The 19,204-nt window shown below is 50.4% G+C and overlaps 2 long non-coding RNA genes across 2 annotated transcripts; one reads left to right on the top strand and one right to left on the bottom strand.

The window, feature by feature from the left end:
• Nucleotides 1-4,319: 4,319 nt before the first annotated feature.
• On the bottom strand, nt 4,320-12,699 carry LOC140699396 (uncharacterized). Its single transcript, XR_012077550.1, has 3 exons — nt 12,477-12,699; nt 6,457-6,632; nt 4,320-5,405 (listed from the first exon to the last, which is right to left on the bottom strand). It is a non-coding gene; the product is annotated as an uncharacterized lncRNA (long non-coding RNA).
• On the top strand, nt 12,531-15,081 carry LOC140699395 (uncharacterized). Its single transcript, XR_012077549.1, has 3 exons — nt 12,531-12,735; nt 13,936-14,047; nt 14,391-15,081. It is a non-coding gene; the product is annotated as an uncharacterized lncRNA (long non-coding RNA).
• Nucleotides 15,082-19,204: the final 4,123 nt, after the last annotated feature.

The raw sequence follows: 19,204 nt of genomic DNA, 5'->3' as shown, positions 1-19,204 counted from the left end.
GGATCCACACCCACCCCCTCCACCACCACTTACCCAACATGGCATCCCTCCAATTGTTCCATCCCTGGGGAGGGCGGGTGATGCAGGCAAGTCAGCTGCCTCTCCTTTCCCAAGAGGCCATGGGGCCTGGGAAGGGGGAAAATCCTCCTTCCTGGGGTTTCTCCAGGGCAGGGCACTAGGGAGCCTCCCCAGGTGGTGCCCCTATTCTTCCCTTTGCCCTGGATGAGTGTTCTCTGACACCAAGCCCCCACCCCACCCTCTGAACAAAGAGTAGCACCACCCTCCCCACCTTCCTCATACCCAGCAGGATCTGGTGCCCAAGGAGCCTCAGCTGGAGACACTCAGAATCAGCCAACAGGGACACTAGTGAACCTTGGAGGCCAAGTAAAATTTCGGGGCCTTAGAGAAAAGTTAGCCTGTGCTGAGGCTTTGGGTAGGGTGCAGTCATTGGCTTTACAGTTTCCTGGCTGTGCAAGCTTCAGCAAGTCTCCCAGTCTCTCTGAACCTCAATTTTTCACCTGTAAAATGGGGCTGAAGATAGACCTTACTTTATAGAGCTTTTTTGTGAGCATTAAAGTTGTAACATATAAAATGCTTAGATACTGCGAATACAATGAATGTTGTATGATTCTCTGTAGGGATGATATGGCACCTAGATTGGTAATAAAAATGATAGTAATAGATATTGTTAGAGTGTTTAGGGACCATGGCCCCCTCAACTAACCCTGTGCCTGATTATTACTCAAAAAGGAGTGGGTTCCTGTCTCCTCACCTTGGCCCTCCAAGGCCTCCACTACCTATAACCCACATTGACATGACAACTTCATAATGCTGACTTGGTCCTGGCTCACTTCCAGTAAGCCCTAAAGGTACCCCCATCACATCTTCTTACACACACACACACACACACACACACACACACACACACAAAATATTCCTTCCTTTCCCTGGAGCAAGGAGGAAGAAAGAGATATGAGGGTTTGAAGGACGAAAATTAGCTGGAGCTGAGAGAGGTGTCAACTTCAAGGCAATGCCCCCACCCCCACTCCTTCTCTGCCCAAGGGATAGTGTCTCCACAAGTCTCTGCAGGGAGACCCCAACCCCACCCCCAGGTGCAGACTGACACTGTCAGGCGAGGAGGAGAGTGATCAGCAGAGGAGGTGGCTTGCCAGGAGGAGCAGCTGCCCAGCCCAGGGGCCTGTGCTGGGGCGGGGCCTCCATGCAACCCACCCAGGATGCAGATTTGTGGACAGGGCTGGAAAAGGCCAGAGGATGGGTCAGTCTGACTTTCTGCAGCCCAGCTTCCTTGGCCAGAGCTGAAAGTACCAGAGGCTGAGCCAGCTGGTTGAGGGGGCAGCTCTTTTCCCCAGAGGCAAGAGGGATCTAGGACATTGTCCTTCATCTCAACAGACCTTCCCAACCCCACCTCTGGCCTGTCTAAAGGTCTTGTTGGAATCCCTGCCTCCATTTCCACGAGGGCCAAGAGCTGTTCCTTGCTTTGTTTTCTGGGAGTGGTCAAACCAAGCAAGGGGTGGGAGATCAGGGAGAGAAGGCCCTGGCAGAGGGGCCATTCCTCTCACCCTGTCCCTGTCATCGTTAACAGCCACAATTATTATTATTTGGAGAGACGGGCCAAGGTGGTCAGGGAGGTGGTTGGGGTGAATGAAATGAAAAAGTCCTCGGTATGTGCCGTCTAGCCAGGTTAATACTCCTGCCTGTCGGCCTGACAGCTGTAAGATTGATTACCCAGGCCTCCCGCTCTTTATAACTCGATCAGTTGAATTAATCTCTGGCTGTCGGCCCATCTGATGCCTGAATCACAAATTTAATTTGGAGGTGTGCAGCTCCTCCCCCATCCCGTCTCCTCCTTCTTCCAGCCTCCCTTTCTCCTCTTTCTCCCCACTCCTCTTGCTCCCCCGTTTCCTGTTCTCCTGCTTCTGCTTCCCACTCTGCCTCTCAAGCCCCTCCAGGGGGCAGTGGTGGGGGAGGGAGAGGGGAGTGGGTGGCCCTGAGTCAGCAGCCCCTCTACCCAAGCCAGAGGAGGGGTCGTGTTCCCTCACCCACTGGGCAAGGCGCCCACCCCAAAATGCTCCACCCCAAATGGAGAAAGAGGCTTAGCTGACACTAAGTAAGACATATTAATGTACTAAAGACTTAATGAAGTTGGGGGGGAGGTGAGGGGTGGAAAGTGCTTGCTTTATTAGTTTATGGCCGATTAATGGGGACGCCATTACTGTGATGGAGATGGATTGCTGCTGTCAGCAGCCTGGGCTGAGGGCCGGCCGCTCCTTCCTTGGATGGTGGGTACCCCGAATGGAGTCAGAGAGAACTTCATTAGAAGTGCCTATGGGATCCCACCTGGGGAGGCCCTGAGGCTGGGCGAGAGGGGCGGGGGCAGGGGCTCAGCTCTAGGCATTGGGAGGGAATTCCAAGGGGTCTGGAGCTAGGATCTCATATCAGCTGGGAACCCCAAAGGCAACAAGGCAGGGAGGTGGCCTGGCTCTGAATCTGCACACATCCTCCATAATGTCATCTGGAGGAAAGGGAGGGAGGAAGCTAATAGGACAGAATAACCAGGACTCACTAGATCTGCCTGAGGTCCTTTCATAAAGAGAGTGAAGTGCAAGGAAAGTGAGCCCTATTCCTTCTATCCACCCTCAGAGGGGGCCAGTACCCAAAGACTCCAGGTCCACCAGCCCAGAGGACTGGGCCACCCACACCAGGCTGCAGTCTGCCCTAACACTAGAATCCCCAGCACCAGAGCCAGACAGATCGCTCTACACTCTGCAGACAGAGTGGAGGAGAAAGCCACACTGCCTCAACTACCTGGCAGCTGCTGACCTCATAGGCAGTGAGTGGGAAGCAATGAGGTGGAGAACAGGGCAAGGGGGACTTAGCTGAGAGCAGTGGGGGATGGGAAGCTGCCACTATCCAACCTCTAGGTTTCTCAGGCCTCAGAGACAGAGGGTCTCAGTCACTGGACAAGTGACCAAACACACCCTAGGTGGCTTCCCCCTCCCCTCAGCAACTCCTCAGCCCCATGACCCCAGCCCACCTTACTTTCCTTGAAGAGGAAGAAATAAAAGTTGGATCTAACACAGCTGGGCTCCAAGAGGCTACTTTCTATTGAAGTATTCCTCAGGAGTATATGATATTTTGACATGACCATTTTAAAGCAGGAATATTAAACTTTCACAGTTATTTTTAATTATTATCAAGTGATGTTTGAAACAGGCAATCCCAGCCCCTCTCTAACCCCCACTCTGTCCTGAGCCTCTCCTAACCCCAACTCCATCCCTGAGAAGAACCAGAGATAAGAGATTCCAGGATGGGCTCAGAATCACAGCCTGTTGACCAAAATACATATTACTAAAAATTATTTTTACATTTTAACACAAGTTAGGCCAAACAACTATAAAATAAGCTGAAAACACCTTGTTTGGTCTCTGCCCTTCTCTTCATTATGTGTGTGGTTCTGTGAGGTGAGCATGCCCAACTCCATGGGTTACCTCCTGTCAGAGCACCAGCCCTGACACGGTCTGTGTGGGTCATGTGTCCAAGTGTTTCGTGAGGGTCTGCTTCTGTGCGTGTTGGGTATCTGTCTGCCTTGCAGTGTGGACACTCCCTCCTGAGGCACTGAGCTTGCCACTCATGTCTACTCAGGCCGAGGGCCGACCATTAGTTCAAGGGTCACCACCCAGTCATACTCCCCAAGGTAGAATCTACCTGCTCAGCCTAACTGGGAAATAAATACCCTGTTTCTGAGAGTAATTTAATTATTGGCTCCGGCGGATTAGTGGGTAATTAAATTCTGTAGCTCCCAAAGTAATTAATTGCTATGCAAATAGTAATGCCCTCTGCTTTGGTGAGGAGGATGTCGGCCTGGGTTTGCCCTGCAATTAGAAGCTAATAATTACCCTGTCAGTTCCTTGCTTCTGCCTGGTAATTACCTGATGTAGCCCCACCGGTCATTGAGGATGTTCCCATCACCTGCTGCTGTGGCTCTGACTCTGGTGGCCCCAACAGCCAGAGCAGGGCAACTCCAGAGTGCTGATTGATCTTGAGGTCCACCAGCACCTCATCCACAAGCCCCAGGAGCCCCATACAGATGCCCTTCTTTCTGACCAAGGACAACTAAGGATAGAACCTCTTTAGCCTTCCTTTGCTAAGGGAAGAGGAGCCCCAGATCCCCAGTGTGTAAATTCCTGTTAGGTGGGTTCAGCTAACCTAACTGAGAGATTCCTACCCATTGGGAACTTTCCCAAAGAGCATCTAATAGTTAATCTTCATAAAAAGCATTTTCGCCATGAGATGGTTTTTTGACATGTCAACTAGGCAAAGCTATGAGAATGATAGACAGGGTAGCAGCCACTTTGCAGCAAATATACACCTTCCCCCAGTTATTCAATCAAACACTAATCTGGGTCCTGCTGAAAAGGGATTTTGAAGATGTAATTAAAGTCCCTAATCAGTTGACTTTGTAAACCAAAGAGGTTATCCTTTGTGGGCCTGACCTAATCAGGTGAGACCTTAAAGGGACTTCTTGATGAAGGAGACTGCAGATAGCAGCTGGGTCTACAACTGCTCTCTGTACAATTCCTGGATTCTCCCTCCCTTGCCACCTGTGACAACAGCTTTGTCAGTGCCCAGGGGGTCCATCTTGTTCCTGATCTCACTTTCCTGATTACCTGGCCTACAGATATATGGGCTTGCCCCTCTCAGGCCCACCTCTTTAGGAAGGAGTTAGAGCATCAATAACCCAGAATGCCAATCCCTACAATCACATCAGCCAATATATTGTAATAAATCTCTGTCCTGGGTCCATGGCTTGACTGATATACTTCTTTTTAGAGGCTGGGAAACTGGAATCAGATACAAAACAGTAGCTGACCAAAGATTCAGTAGCTGGTAGGTGTGGAGCCAGACCCCCAATTATGTTATCACTTCCCATATGCAACTGGACCTGGATCCAAGTCCCAAGTCTCAGGGAGGTTATGCCTGTGCCCAAGTGAAAAGGTATTTGTGGATCCCCACGTGTCATAACTCTCAAGTATCAAGTGGTTCAGCTGATTTTTCATTTCTTATCTGGACCTTTTCCTCTCCATCAGCTCCAGGCACTCTGTCCCTGGATCTTCATGTTCTCTGATTCTTTCCTGAGCACATGGACCTGAGAGTGGCAGTGCTATGTGTCTTCCTTTTGAGGAATATCCAGGTTCCACCCCTCTAGGTCCTCCTCCTCCAAGTCTGAAGTCTTTCAACTGAATCCCTGGGGGTTAGTGTCCTGGCGTAATCCCAGAGTTGGGAGACCCCTGGGGAAACTGGATGCTTGGTAGAGTGTGGTTAGAGAAGGATGACTTTGGGAAACTGGACTGAAGAGCACTGAGCCAAGAATGGGTCCCAAGAGCCTGGAAAAGAAGAGGTGTAAGGAGCAGAAGTGGGCAACAAGGGTGACAATCCTTGCCCTCCCCACACCTGGGTGCCTCCCTCTTCCTTTTAGGTCTTGGCTTTAGTGTGCTTCCTTCGGGAAACTCTTCCTTATCCCTAGAGGAGGGTAGGCCTCATGTCCCATGTTCTCTCTCTTCCATACTTCTGTTCTGGGCCAGGTGAGTAGAAGGGCAAAGGACCCAGGCAGAGGAGACAGGCTTTACAGGGGACCAGATCACCTAAGCCCACAGGATCATGCCTAGGGCTGAAGGTGGTAAGAAGCACAACAAGCTTTGAAACCAAACTCTAGCCCTGTGAATGCTTTGCCTTTGGGTCAGACACACCCTAGGATGAGTACATGCCACCTAAGGCAAGACTCCCGCCACCACTACCAGGAAGACAAAAGGCAAATGGCAGGCAGTGGGTGACATCAGGAAAGCCAGAGGTGATAAACAAATATATTTCCCAAACTTCACATAGGAATGTGGGGAGGAACTACAGGGAAATGTTCAAGATTCTCAATACCACGAGGTGAAGGTCCCTTGATATCAGTGAGGGTCTCATTTATTTGGGAGAAGCCAACCTTGGGGAGGTTACTTATACCCTCTCCCTGACTTTACTTGGCCCAGCCCGCCATGGCAGAAGGAAAATAATGGTGTCCCTTGGTCTGGAGTCTGTATCCTGCCTTCTATTCCCAACTTCTATTTCTGATTTGCTGTAGGAACTAGTAGGAATCGTGCTCCTAACTGTGCCTTCATGAAGAGGCCACTTCTTGACTCTTGCTAGAGATTCTAGGACAAAGATATGTGATCACTTACAAGTCAGCACTCTTCAGAGAGCTCAGAGAGCAGTCCAGAGGGTGGAAGCCATGTCTCTTCCATCAGACTGGAGCTTCTCTAAAATCAGGGTGCCATATATCTTCCCTCTAAACAGGGACTCTCAAGGGTAGTTGACATTCCTCTCCTATCTTCCCCCTCAGTGCCTGGCCCCAGAGTCAATAAACAGTGATTATTTAAAAAAATAATAAAGTACCTTTGAAGTAGCCTGGTAGGACCATGGGTCTCGGAACATGGCCAGGGGCTGCCAGGCACCCTCCGCACAGTCTGGCCTCCTGTCTTGGATGGTGCAGTTACTGCTCCACTGACAGCTCTTTAGAATCCATTCAGAGTTTTGGCCCTGCTGTAATCTCTGGGTGATGAATATTTCCCCTAATGAACGGATGGGAATTGGATTAGGCTGGAATGCCTGTGTGCTTAGACTCTAGCTGATTAAACCCCCATCTGTGCAAGGCCTGCCTGTGAACAGCTCATTACATATAACTTTTGGAAGGAGGGGGAAAAATAATGTTGGTATTTGAGTTCTGCAAAGGAGTAGGAAAGAAAGTGGGAGCAAAATGTCTGTCCAGACTTTTGGCAGGGTCTAAATGCTTTTGATCTGACCAGGCCAGCATTTCCTCTCTCCAGACCATCACACATTTCCTCACTTAGGCCAAGGGTCCCCCAGGGCTCAGGTGCCTGTACCAGTACCCAGGAGCCCTGCCCAGGATTCTCTGAGCCCACATCTATCTGTCCCCTGCAAGAAGCATTGACTGCACAGGGAGTTGCTTCGGAGAAAGGCAGGAGAGGGAGAAGGGGAGAAGTCAGACCTGCGGGTTCAGTTCTCACCAGATGAGGCTCAAGCTCATTGTTATTATTCCAAAATTATCCAGTCACCTTCGAAAGAAAGTGCAGGGAGTTTGGAGCCCCATCCAGGACAGGGACTCTGGGCAATTCCCGGACCCTGTATTGGTCAGGACCAAGGATAGCACCTCCGCCATTTCCAGGATCTCCAAACTTTCAGGCCCCTTCACTCACCCCTCTTTTTTCCCTGCCAAACACGTTTCTCCATTCTTTAACATTCTCTTTCCTCTTTCCTTCTCTTCCTCTTCCTCTTATCCTTCCCTCTCTTATTCCTTCTCCTCTTCTTACTCTTTTTCCTTATTAATCCCAGGGACAGAGTCTGGCTTCTGGTTCTCTACCACCAGGTATTTCAGCCCAGAAAACCCTTAAGAAGCCTATCCTATCTAAACTCTGTTAAAGACCTTATCCCCATGATTGATTCTCACCCACACCAACAAAGAACAACACACAAACACTGAAATCTGGTGTCTGGCAGGAAGGAAGATCAGAGTGATTGTGTTTGAAAAGACTGGCCAACTCTCCCCCTCTCCAGTGGGGCCAGGGATCAGCTCACCTGATTTAAGTGGTCCTAGCATGACCATGGTTCTAACTCCACACCCTCCCCTCCTCTGTCTTCTTCTTCTATCTTTTCCTTCCCCTTCACTCCTCTCCTCTGTATCTCTATGAAAAGTAGTAGCAGCTGCAGGAGAAGGCATACCCTTCAATGAACATCAGTAATTGTCATGACTGAGTGTCCCAGCCTTCTTTCCCAGTTAATCTAACTTGGGAAGAGTTGAGGTGTGCTCTGGCTCTGCTTTCCAAAGGCAGAGAATAAATAACAAGCCAGAGGCATAAACAGATGTGCAGATATATGCAGCTTGTGCTTTCCTGCCAAATTATCATGAACAGAATGCTGGCAGGGAGCCAGGATGCCTCCCCCTCTACTTGGAGTTTGGCCACCAGGACCCATTCAAGCTCACCATCCATTTGGCAACATGTGAGTGAAGGAAGGGGATGCCAGGGAAGAGACTGGGGAGGCTGCAGGTGCCCTTAAGCTTGGTGAAGCTCTCCAGAGGTTTATCCCAAAGACTCAGGTAGGTGGGGTTAACATGGTGGGGGAGACATAGGAGGAAGTCCTAACCAGGCCCACCTCAAAGGTTCCCTAGAGTCGTCCCCCCAGGGTGGGGCTTAAAGTGGCTTGAGGGTTGACTCTAACAATACCGCATATACACATCAAGAGCTCCATGTTGCCATCCTCTCTCACACTCAACGACTGAAAGTTCCTGTGATCTTTGATCATATATGACACTGCTCAGAGCTGACATGGAGTACAGTGGGCAGGCAGCAGCTGGATAAGAGTCCATCAGAAACTGCCAAACATGAAAAGATATCCCTGAAGACTCCAGCCCTGGAACAGGAAATGGAGCAAAAACTCGTTGGAATTTTTTATGGCACCAGGGGATAAAGAGAGGGTAGGGAAAGAAAGCGTGAGCAAGAGGGAGTGTTGCCAAAGGGGGCCTCTCTCTTTGGACACCACCAGATCTGAATTCAGAGAGACACCAAGCCACCTTCTAGGCTTCATTCAGGTAACAGGGAGTCTTTTCTCTTCATCAGTTTTGCAGGGCATGGAACAGTTTTCCAGTGCCTGATTCCTGCCCCTTCTCCAGTTAAGGTGATATAGATTCCTGACCTATGGGGATGGGAGATATGTGCTCTGGGGAACTATGGCATTATGATGGCTCTTGAGGGAAATCAATCTTGTAGGCAATGGGAAGCAAGAGAGTTCTATGATCAAAGAAGTGGCCTAAAAATACAAGATGGACGGTGGAGTGGAAGGATGGGTTGAAGGGAGGAGAGATGGAGGGCGGAGATGCGAGTTAGAAGCTGTTTTCATCCAAGCCTGATAATGGGATCCAGAGCCACAGGGTGGGAAAGGAGCAGAGGGAAGAATGAAGGGAGTGTTGGTGGGACTTGGTGATGGATTGAACAGGAATCAGAGATGAAGAGGAATAGTACAGCCATATAATTTGTTATCCAACTCAGAACAGTTTTGAGTACAAAAGAAGTACTAGTAATCATTTCACCAGGACAGTGGACACACACTGAAAAATCCTGGGCAAATCTGGACACACAGATACCTTGGTAACAATGACTCAAGGTGTGGGGCCTTGGGCAACAGCATGTATAGGGTGATGCTGACCAAAGCAAGGAGGCTGGGAGGCAGAGTAGCAGGATGAGGAGGAAGAGATAAGGAGCTTGATATTGTATTTTTTGCATTTGGAGTGTTTGGAGACATTGACCTGGAAATAACCAGTAGGCCATCCTGTTCCAAGCATCTACGGGCTCTTGCTTGAAAATGTGGGTTCAAGCTTGAAAGAGAAGTCAGAGTTAGATATATACTACATATCTTTTGACCCAGTAATGCCACTTTTAGAAATCTGAATCTCAGAAATACTCATTCTTGTGCAAAATGACATATACTTAAGGAGGTTCACTGTGGCAACATAAAGGCCCACCACTAAGGAACTGGTTAAGTCTATCAGGGAGTACCATGTGAAATATATCTATACGTACTGAGGTACAGCCTTATGTGCTGGCCTGGCAAATATCCCTGATATTTTTAAAGTGAAAAGAGTAGATAGTCAAATAGTAGTACGACGTAATAAATCTATACAATAATTGTTTTAAAACCTAATTTGTGTGTGCGTGTGGTGAAAAAGTAGAAGACCTAGAAGAATATATACCACATTGTTAACTACAATAATTTATAGCAAAGAGAGTAGGATTAAAGGGAAGGAGGAGAGAAGGGCTTTTACTTCTTGTTCCACACATTTCTGGATTATTTGAAACTGTGAAATTTTTATAAGCATTTATTCATGTATTATATTTTTAAAGTAAAGAACAATAAAAGGATTTTTAAAAGACAGACTAAGAAGTTATCTAATGAAGGTGATGTGTGGAGCTCTGGCAGTGAGTGAAAGTGGGGACTGGGGCTGGAACGTGACACCTATTCCCACAGAAGGGGAGCAGGGCCAGGGAAGAAACCCCAGAATATGCCCAAAGAGACTGAAACTCATTTCTGACCTCCAGAGCTAAGAGATAGACTCTCCACTCCACAAATAAGACTGCCTGATCCATTCTCTCAGAACTCCAAGCCTCCTCTTCAGCAGGGCTGAGTCTATACAAGATCCCAGTTTTGTTCCGGGGCTCCTGCTGCTCCAGACTCCATGCTGCTAGAGAAAACCCCACTTCTTTCTTAAGTGCCACACTTGCGGAGAAGACCAGCTCAGTCCTAGGGACCACACTGCTCTGGGGGACAAAGTGCCATCCTAGATGTCCCCAGCCCAGGCAGTCTTGACTTCCTGCTTCTCTCCTCTCCCCTGATGTGCCAAAATGCACAGCGCTTCTGCAGGTGAAGAAAGTAATAGCCAGAAATGAATCCTCTCTCCTGGAGCAGGGCTGTGTGTTTAGTGGGGAGGAGAGTGGAATCAAGGGGACAGACAGCAGCATGACTCACAGGGGCTCCTCCCCTGGGGAGATGCAATATGACAGACCAGGGTGTGGGGTGCTTGGAGGTGATTTCCTGACAAGGCTGTCAGCGTTTCACTCCTCACTCTCAGCGTCAGTTCCCTGCAACTGAGCTGAGACTTCTCCTTCTCTCTCTCTCTTCACTTCTCCAGGGCTCTCTTCCCTCTCTTCCTGCCTCCTCTCTCCTTCTGCAAGCCCTTTCCAGTGCAAAATTTCTGCCTTGGTGCTCCACTCTCCAGCTGTGCTGGGCATTTTTCTTTTTCTTTTGACAGAAATACATAAAGTCAGCAGTTCTGTTGGGGTGCCCTGGCTCCAGGCTCCTTCCCAACCACAGCAAATTTCATAGATGATTGGGAGTCCAGGGATGCACAGTACATGGGGCAAGGAGGCTCTGTGTGTGTGTGTGTGTGTGTGTGTGTGTGTGTGTGTGTATTTCTCAGAGAGAGAGAGACCTTTCAGGCTGTGTACGAGCTGCTCAGGGGTGGGAGGGGTTCAGAGCATGTTATGGGAGGTGAGGGGCACAGCTGATTACCGGGCATGGGTATTGACAGTGTCTACAGAGTTTGCCTCATCAGTCCTCCCACCCCTCCCCTACCACTTTATAAAAGAGAAAGCTGAGGTCTAGAGAGGTTAAATGACTTTTCTTCCGTCCCACAGCTAGCAAGTGGCAGAACCAGAGTGAGAACCAGGGATCCTGACTCCTGGACAATGTTGAGTCCACAACTCAATCAGGAACCTTAGAGAAAAGGTCCTATTTCTCAGACACTGTAGATGACAGATTTGACTAATAACTTCTCAAAGAGATGGAAAAAGCTAGAATCTCTTGGCCTCCGGGCTGCCCAGGGGACAGGCAGGGCCCTTTCCCTCTGCGCCACCCCCCCACCGCAGCCCCAGCAGTGACAGCAACACCTCTTTTTACCGTCCTGGCTGCTTCCCTCCTCCTTCCTGGGCACACAGATGCCTGGCTGGGGATACTCTATATTCAAGTTCCTCTCCTTGGCTGCAGGTGATTCTTGCCTGACCCTGAGTCCCACCTGCCTCATCCAAGGACCTAGCCCAAGACAAATTCAGCTTCTTATCAAAGCTCTGAGTCCAGCCATCTCCAGGGCCTAACTTTACTTTTTAGAAGCACCCTCTGTCTCCCACCCCAAATCTGGAGTCCTTTTAATCCCCAGTCCCTTGGCACTGGAGTCCCTTGCCTTCTCTGGGAATAAGATGAGACCCTTCCCCCTTCACTGACTAGAAGAACAATTAATCCTTAACACAAGCTTTAGTCATCTGCCATAAATGTGAAACACAGCATGGTGTCCCCCACTGCCTCTACACCATACAACACATTCTTAGGCTATGTCCCTGTGCAAAGCTAGTATATGAAGGAAGCTCCCCTACACCACCCAGATTCGCCTCCAGGTCTTCAAAGAGGGGCCTGAATTCCTGAGATAGGAGGGGGAGGTGGTGAGTCTAAGAGTGTGCCTGGCTTTCTGCCATCCCTCTAATCACCTCTCCCAACTCCCCTTGTTTCTCCAGGAAGAGAGTGGAAGGAAGGGTACAGAAAAGAGGTTGGCAGGGCAATAAAAACGTCAGGGCCTTTTCTCCCTTCCTCGCTGCTCTGTTCTCTAGTTTCTCCCGCTTTCTCCCTTCGCATCTCCTCCCCCTCCTTCCCTCTTTTTTCTCTCCCACAGACCCTGCTGCAACCGCGGCCGGCTGGCCGCCGAGGCAGCCGCATTTGGGGTATGAGGCGGGAGAGGTTAATTATTGCTCCCCCACCCCCTACGCCCCACCCCAAGATGTATCTGACTGTCAGAAGCGGTGACAGATGAAGACAAAGTACAGGTACGGCTCCCGCGAACCCGGCCCTCGACGTACCAGCCAGGGGTGGGAGTGGAGGGGGGCGCACAACGGAAGGTTTAACCCCTCTGACGCTGGTCCGCACAGCGAGGGGAGGGCCGTGGGGAGGGGGGAAGCCCGAGTTAGAATCCAGGTCCGGACCAGGGCAGCTTAGCCCAGGAGATCTGTTGGCCTTCTCCCGCCCTGCCTCAGGTGGTGAACAGCTGGGAGTCAGGGAGGATCCTGTCCCAGAGCTGCTGAATCAAAGTCACAAGCGGTGGTTCCAAGAACGTTACAGGTACGGCGAAAGCAGCTTATGGAGTAGCCTAGGGAATAGTAGATTTGGGGGCCCAGGGAACCCAGTGAGAGGGAGAGTTATACTCCTCCTCCTTCTCCGTGACCACATCCCACCTCACCCCCAGATTTGTCCCCAGGCTTTCTTGTCAGGGTGCGCTCGTGTGTTTAAGAATGAGAAATGTGTGCTGAACCTATGTGTACTGGTGATAAGTCAATAGACTTGAAAGGGCCTAAATATGTCAGGTGTGTGCTTGTGTGTGTGTGTTGGGGGTGGGGTACTGTGGGGATGCCTGTACCATAAGCACAATGTGTTGTGTTCGTGGAGGAGAGGGAGCTTTGGTTTGTAGGTACGGCTGTGGTAAAGGAGTGTATCTTCAGGAGGGTATGGATGCTCTGAGTTTGGGAGGGTGTGGACAAGGTGGGTCTTTCTGTGGGTATACATAGCAGAAAGGGACAATGTGTGGCAAATGATGCTGGTGTGAGTGTGAATGTAACTGCATGTGCCTGTCTGTATGGGCATGTGTGTGTGCACACACGCATATGCAGGCTCGAAGCTGCCAGCCTCATCCTCTCACTGGCATCCCTCCCTTTCCTGATTCTCCACTCACTATAAACAAACGAGGTGAAATAATTACTTTTTCATTTAAATACCCCATGTTCAACCCAGAATGAAAACAAAGTGATTTAATAAAATTGTCTTTAAAAGGGAAAAGAGGAAAATAAATGTCTGCTCTGCTTCTCTCCCTGGTGTTCAGGGAGGCCCCAAGCCCTTCAAAGTTAATTAAAACAGTAACTAAAATCACAGAATTGCTTACTAACCTTTTCCCCATCTTCCCCTTAAAAGTAAGGCAGCCCCCAGAAGCCCTGCCTCTGGCCTGGACCTTGAGGTCCGCCTGTTCTTAGGCTCAACTTGTCCCTGAGACCAACCCTCATCATTGGCAGGCACCCTGCTCTTCCTGTGGCCACATATGGGGGAGGAAGCTCTGCCCCTTCCCTCCTCCCAAAGAGTCATTAAAGGCCTCCTCTAACCATTTGAAGTCCTTGATGGACACTGGTCCCCATCAGAAGCTTCCGGCCCTCGCCTCCTCCCAGGACACAGCCTGCCTTCATTCAGCCCCTGCTGCCCCTCCCCACAGTCTCCTGAGTCTCCAGCTGCTCTGAGCTTTATCTGTCTTCACTGACCCCCTGGCCTGGTCCTCAGCTCCAGCTCAGCACAGTTCCGGCTGCTTCCGCCTTGTCTGTATCTGTTCCCCATCAGAGGCCCCATTGGAGCTCCAGCCCTTCAGCAGCCCAGATAAAAGAGATGGATGGAGGTGAGTTTGGAGGACGCCCCCTCCTTCCAAGCCCAGAGCTAGAGCCCTGGGTTCTGACAGGGGCTCCCTGAGGAGGACTGGGGTGAGGGTGAAGACTGCCAAGCTCTCTGGAAGCTCAGTCCCTACCCATCCCCACTGTGCCTTAGCCCTCCCGCTCCTCTTAAGACCTAGTTCTTCAGGCCTCCTTCAGGCAGGCACCAAGACTGTAATACCCCATCCTCCAACACACACATTTCAGCAAGAAGCCCTCTGCGAGGTACCCTGCCCCATTTCCATGCAGCTCACCCACCCAGAAATAGTGAGAGTAAAACTGACCATTTGTTGAATACTTACTGTATTTCAGACACATCTCATAAGATCTCTAATCTCATAACAACCCTTAAAGAGGAAGTTTCATCACTATTTTGGAGAGGAGGACACAGCAGAAGTGAAGCTTAGAAATTCTCCCAAGGTATCTACTTAGAAAGCAGTGCCACAAAACTTCATGTCCCCTCGCCAGCCTAGTTTTGACCTCAGAGCCCCAGTTCTGCTCCCAAAGACCTTCATCTTCAGAAGACCACTTCCTCTAGAGATACCCACTACTGCCTCCAGAATTTAACCCTTTCTGACCAGTTCACACAGCGGGCATGGGAAACCAGAGTTAGAACCTGGGTCCCTGTGAGGGCCAAATAAGTCCAGAAGGCCTGTAGGACCTTCTCTGGCCCTGCTCCAGTGATCTGGGGTAAGGGTGGGAGGCTGGCGGGAGGCAGGAGGCAATTGTCCCTGGAGCTCTCAACTCTCACCCTGGGAGGCCTCATCACTTCTCATAGAGACTCTGTCTTTTCTCCCAGGGGACACTAGACCCCATTTCAGTACCCTCAAGTCCATCCTGCCTCCCATCGTGCACTGCCTACCAAGGAGTAAGGGTGAAACTTGATTTGGGGGTAACATTTGTCACCAAAACTGATTTTTGTAACTGTTCACTGTGTTCAGAAAGCTTTCAGTTGCCAACATGGCAGAGAAAATATTGAAAATAAAGCCAGGCCAGGAATTTACCTGTGTCTGCAACCATTCCCCATACCCCCAACCAGTGAGGTCACAGCCCAGGGACCTAAGATCTCAATCCTGGGAAGAAAAGAGGGACTGAAGGAGGGGAGGAGAGGCAATGAAGGGACTGAAACCCTGATTTTAGGATCAAGCAGTCCAGCACAGGAGGTTGAGAAGGAAGGGGACAGACCAAGAGTGAGGATGGCACCTGAAGCCTTCTGGCCTTGACTGTGTAGGGAAAACATCTAGCAAAAGGAGGGAAGGAAGGGATAATTCAGAAGCACCTTTCCCAAGTCAGTCCCAGGAATGTGTGTGTGGTGAGGGGAGAGGATGTTCTGTGACCTTTTCCAGGTCACCGTTGTTTGAATCTTCTGGGCTGAGCCTGAACTGGAAGCTGGTGATGGCAGCTGGGCAGGCAGTGACCCAGTAGCTGGGACGAGGCTTCATGGGACAGTGGTGCTATGAGCTCTGCCTCACCTCCCCCACCAGTGCATCACCTAAGCCAGGCCAAGCTCTGGAGCCTAACCTCTTCTCCTCTGCCCCCAGCATACTTGGGACCCAGCTTGAGGAGAGAGGACTACAGAAGAACACTAGGGGCCCAGAACCGGGAAGGGAGGGGTGGGAGAAAGGGAGGGATGACTCCATCTGAGCTGGCCTCCAAATTCTGTGCCAAGATCTGTCACCCTGCCACCAGAGCCTCTACATCTGCACCCCCGACTCCATCCTTGATCCTGACCTCATTACTTCCCTCAGGCCCCTTCTCTATTCACCAGCTCATCCCTACCCCATGAGTTCTCAAACCACCCCCATTATCTGCAACTGAGTCCCACAGCATCCATCACGGCCTCCCTGACTGGATCCCTTACAGTGTCTAAATGTCCCCATCGCTGCCCTCCAAGAACCTGTTCCTACTCCCAGCCCCCTAGACTCTATTTCAGCCCATCCCCAGCACATCATCCTCCCTCCTAAGGTGCTTTGCTTTGAGCAGAGAGATGAGACTTGATCTTCTTTAACATTCCATCATTCTAAGTGGATTTACATAGCTGTTCCCTATTTAGAAAGACCTAGTCATTCAGAGGGCTGGGGAAATAACCAAAACATATCCTAGGAGGTAATTGGCCTATGTCTCCAGCCTCTTTCCCTCTGTCTGCAGCTGCCTACACACTTACAGTCCTAGGTGACAGGACCTGAGCTTTTAAGCAAAAAAAACAGGGAATCCCCAAGCCTGCCAGAATATTAAGCCTCACACATACATACATAAACAGAGTTACACATCTATACACACATAATCCTGTAAATATACATGAATATAATTAATTCACATGCACATCTTAGAATAGAGTGTAGGCACCATGAGGGCAAGGATAATGTGTTTTTCTGTGATGTATTTCCAGCCCCTACAACAGTGTTGGCACATAAGAAATATTTGTTGAAAGAACGGCACATAATGAAATAGCTACTTGCAAATAAATGTACACACACAGCTATATACACATATAACAACACATCCATATATACAGTGCTTATGTACACAAAAATATGCACCTACATGGTTCTCTACATATGTATATATACATTGAGATAATCCACACACATTATATATATTGTGATGTACACACATACAGGTATACATCATGTCATTCACAGTGCATGTAGACACACACATTACTATGAGCATATAGATATCACAGATATCACATATGTACAACATATACATGTGCACCTTCACATACATAAATGAATACAAATCCAAGCACATTTTTACTCAGTTTTCCAGTCACTTTATCTGTCTCAAGGTCCCTGACCCACGTCTGGCTGCCACAACCAGAAATATCCACCAGATGGCACTCTTTCACTACTTCCTCTGCTCCCAAGAGTTGCCAGAGATGTTGTCTCCCTCTGCCAAGGTATAAAACTCGGGGAGCCGATGTACCCCCAGGCTCTTACCCTCCTGCTGCTATCCATGAGCACAGTGGACTAGTCCTTGGTCCCCAAAGTCTGCAATCTCGGCCCTGTCTGAAATCAGGTTCATCCTCTTGGGCCTCCAGACTTCTGTTAGGGAAGCAGAATCTCCTTGGGATTCCAGTTCTGCTCAGCCCTTCAATCCACTCTGGTTCACCATCCAGCCAGGGGATGGGCTTCACCTGGACTCCCTCAGTTCAGACCAGCATGGCTCAAGGACCTTTGGAGCCTTCATAGTAACGAGCAACCAGATTCGGTGGCCCTATTCCCCCAGACAGCCCGAGGAGGGAGTTGGAGTCAGAATCATTTGAACACATGTGGCATCTACGCACCTGTACACACAGCCCCCTTCGGTGTACTCCCCACATCCTGCCCTGGGCCCAGCCTAGGTGAGCCAAAAGTGAAGAGGAGAATGACCAGGCCCTGGCTAGGGTTTAGTACCCTCGGCCTGGGAAGGGCTGGTCGCAGTTAGTTCTTCTTGCCCCATTCGGTCTTGCTCCGGACCTCTGGTTTAGAGCCGAAAGGAAGCACATTGGCTCATCTTAAAACCCCGAGATGGAAGTAGGATGAGACAGAGCCTCTTCCGCCTCCAGACCTGGTCGGGTGTGAACAACCCAGGACGAAAAACCCGAGGAAGACTTGGAAACCTATGGAGAGGCAAAGTCGGGAGTTCTGGCAGAGGCTTGGCTTCCCCCTCCCTCTCCCCTCTCCTCCCCCGGGAGCGGTAGGAAATTATTTATTAAAACGCCGCCCGCGTTCTCATTTATTTGCGGTGAATAATCCTCGGCATCGCAGCGCGTTTATTAAACCTTTCTCGTCCCCGCATTACTTTAATAATAAATCGCGTGTCACTTTCCAGAGATGTTATTAAAGTCCGTCTGCTAGAGCAGAGGAGGGATGTGGGGCGGGGCGGGGGATGGCACAGCAGGGGTTCCTCCTATTCCAGGCTGTGGGGCCTGAACCAGCAGGGCTGCAGAGGGGGAAACTGGGGCTATGAGGAGGCTGCACCTGAACACCCTACAAAGCTGGAAAAGCGATTGAAGAGTACGGGTTCTGAGAGACGCGTGTGACCCTCTAGGATCGAGTGGAGCCTCTGCTCTGCAGGTGGGGGCGGTAGGATCGATAAGCCCGCCAGGGGGCGCCTTTGGAGCCCAGCTGGGCGGTAGTCGCCGGCGAAGAATAAACCAGGGACGACACCCTTGCTGCCCACGGTACCCACAGCCTCATCCCCTCTTTCGGCGCGGAGCAGACCTCTTTCTGGTCCAGACGCTGAACAGCACAACCTCCCTACCCATGCCACACCGCTCACATCCCTATTTCTACTTTCTCGGTCGACTTAGGATTCATCCCAAGTATCCAACCCGCTCAAGCTGTTGAACCCAGCTCCTGGAGACGCCAGACTCCAGCTAGGACTTGGCACTGAAAGCTGTCCTCTACCTTATCCCAGGGGGAGCCCCAGGGTTCCGCAGGAGAGACGTCCAAGCCCTTGTGTTGGGGCTCCGGACCACGCCCCTCCCAAGAGGCCGAGCTCCCTGCTTTGGGCCCCAGAAGACAAGCTCAGACACTGAGCCAAATGTGACTTCTCCTGTTGTGGCGCCAGGCTCTGGGCGGAGCCCAGGCGCGTAGGAGGCCAATGACATTCACATACAGGGTCTTGGCTTCACAAACTTAAGCTTTCATTTTCTCTTTCAATCAGTCAATAAACCTGTGTCTCATCAGTGTTCCTGGGCTAGGTAAGGAGAGTGTGGAGAGAGATTTCCGGAGCGAAAGAGCACGTCTCCATGAGGGACCTCCAGCCAGGTAGGGCATGGCACAGTTGGGACAGATAAGGAAACAAGCTTACTATGACTTTGTCTGGGTTCAGCGGGAAAATGGGTGTGTTGGTAGGGGAATCTAGGGTGCAGCCCATACATGTGACTGAACTTCTCCCTCCTTCCAGTTTATGCTTTCAATCTGGGTCCTACCCACATAGACCTGGTTCCTCACTCTGCCTGGGGAGGGGACAGGGGGGCAGGCAATCTATCTTTAGACCCGCCCCAGTGGAGTGTAGACCAGGAGGTTACCCTCCCTCCAACCAGATGGCTCCAGCCTTCCACACTAGAGGGTGGGCCAGGCCCCAGTGTAAGCTTCCTCTACATCTGGCAGGCATGTGCTTAGAGACACGCTTCT

Source organism: Vicugna pacos, chromosome 11 (genome assembly GCF_048564905.1).
Source record: "Vicugna pacos chromosome 11, VicPac4, whole genome shotgun sequence".
NCBI classification, from domain to species: domain Eukaryota; kingdom Metazoa; phylum Chordata; class Mammalia; order Artiodactyla; family Camelidae; genus Vicugna; species Vicugna pacos.
The sequence above is the reverse complement of the archived record's forward strand: the minus strand, read 5'-3'. Positions and strand labels throughout refer to the sequence as shown.